Here is a 2,174-nt window from a genome sequence, read left to right as displayed (position 1 = left end):
AATAAAAATTAAATAAAATTTAAAAGATAATCAAAATATCATGACTAAATAAATTTTATTCCCATAAAAAGTTGAACATAGAAAATTAAGCTGGCACATGTGTTAATTGGGTACAGAGTGTTCAAATGTTGCCCATATATCCCCTCTTGAGATATGAACTTTCATGCTTCCATGCTGGGTTGTGACAATGTGTCTCCCCACCTGTGTTTTCCTTTTGAGCAACTCAATGCTTTCTCTTCCTTTCCCTCCTCTTCTTTAGTACCTCAAAGTAAAATCGTTTTACTTAAAATATTAAATTATTTTAAATATAAAAACCTGGATGATTGGAGCCAGAGCAATGGCACAAGCTGTAGGGCGTTTGCCTTGCATGCACTAACTAGGACTGGCAGTGGTTTGATCCCCCCCTCTTATATGGTTCCCCAAACCAGAAGTGATTTCTGAACGCAAAGCCAGGAGTAACTCCTGAGTGTCACCAGGTGTGTCCCCAAAACAAAACAAACCAAGCAAAAACAAACAAACAAACAAACAAAAAACCTGAATGATTTATTTTTCTCCCCATTGCTTTTTACAACTATGTACTTCCTCATATTCCATCTGCTAAAACATATTTTTCTGTCCTGGCCAGCAGGACAGGTTATTCTCGGGTATAGAAGGCTCCCATCCTGAAAAGAGAATGGGGAGAAAGAAGGGGGCCAAGCAACACGAAGCTTGTCAAAGCTCCTGTTTATTGATTGGTACAGGCTCTTTTTAAACACGTTTTTACAGGCGGTGGAGAGAAAGCAAGATGAAACAGCTTGCATTAAAGAGGTCAACTTACAGGTAATCTTTACATGCCATCTTTACATTAGGAGTACAGGAACACCTCAAGTTTAATGAAGTTTCAAGGATGTCACAAGCTTCCTAGAATGTATGCCTGATAGGAAACTGTGATATTTCTTTGGGCTCTGGGCTAGCCAATGCCTTAGGTTATGTACTCTGGCCACACAAGACTGGTTTGTCCTGCTGAATTCCATATTAGAGTTTGGTCTCTGACATTTTTCTTTTAGTATTTATTTTAGGTCAAGAAACTCTTTAATATTTATATCTATTTTTATATCAGAAAGACAGTAAATAAGAAATTATCTTAGGAGGCAAATTTAATATATTTAAAGCCTGAGGTGTATAATGATAAAAATACAAATTTGGAAGAATTAAAATGACAAAACTTTTGAAATAACAAAAAACAAAAACAACAACAACAACAACAACAACAAAAAAGCCATTTGGGCTGAAGAGATAACATGGACGTAAGGTGTTTGCCTTGCATGCAGAAGGTCGGTGGTTCAAATCCCATCATCCCATATGATTCCCAGAGCCTGCCAGGAGTGATTTCTGAGCATAGAGTCAGGAGAAACCTCTGAGTGCTGCCAGGTGTAAACCAAAACCAAAACCAAACAAACAAAAAAAACCAACAAACAAAAACAAAAAAAATCTTTTGAAATACAATAATAAAGAATAAAATATAAGGACCTTAAATTTGCAATAGTCTAAAGTAGTTTTTATACTTGAGAGAATGAGGATATAGTTTTAAGGTAAATGTTAATAAATTAAAAATAATAATTGTGGTAGCTGAAAAGGAAGAGAATTCTAAACTAACAATAGCAAAATAAATGTGTAAGAAGAGTCATCAGTAAAATTGAGGAAGAATATCAAAAACAGCGTTAAGAAAAAATGTAAATTGATAAATCCATATGTTGGAAATTTCCTTAAAAAATATTAAAACAGAGGCTGGAGCAGTGGTGCAACTGGTAAGGCATCTGCCTTGCTCTCACTAGCCTAGGACAAACCTCGCAGTTCAATCCCCAGGTGTCCCATTTGGTCCCTCGAACCAGGAGTGATTTCTGAGCTCATAGCCAGGAGTAACCCCTGAGCATCACCTGGTGTGGCCCCAAAACAAATAAAAACAAACAACCAAACTAACAAAAGCATTGAAACACCTTATCTATTAAGAAAATCTCCTCTTTTTTTTTTTTTTTTTGGTTTTTGGGCCACACCCGGTGACGCTCAGGGGTTACTCCTGGCTATATGCTCAGAAGTCGCTCCTGGCTTGAGGGACCATATGGAATACCAGAGGAATTGTACCGCTATCAGTCCTAGGCTAGCGCTGGCAAGGCAGACACACCTTACCTCTAGTG

Source organism: Suncus etruscus, chromosome 4 (assembly GCF_024139225.1).
Source record: "Suncus etruscus isolate mSunEtr1 chromosome 4, mSunEtr1.pri.cur, whole genome shotgun sequence".
In the NCBI taxonomy this organism is placed as follows: domain Eukaryota; kingdom Metazoa; phylum Chordata; class Mammalia; order Eulipotyphla; family Soricidae; genus Suncus; species Suncus etruscus.
This window is presented reverse-complemented; position numbering follows the sequence as displayed.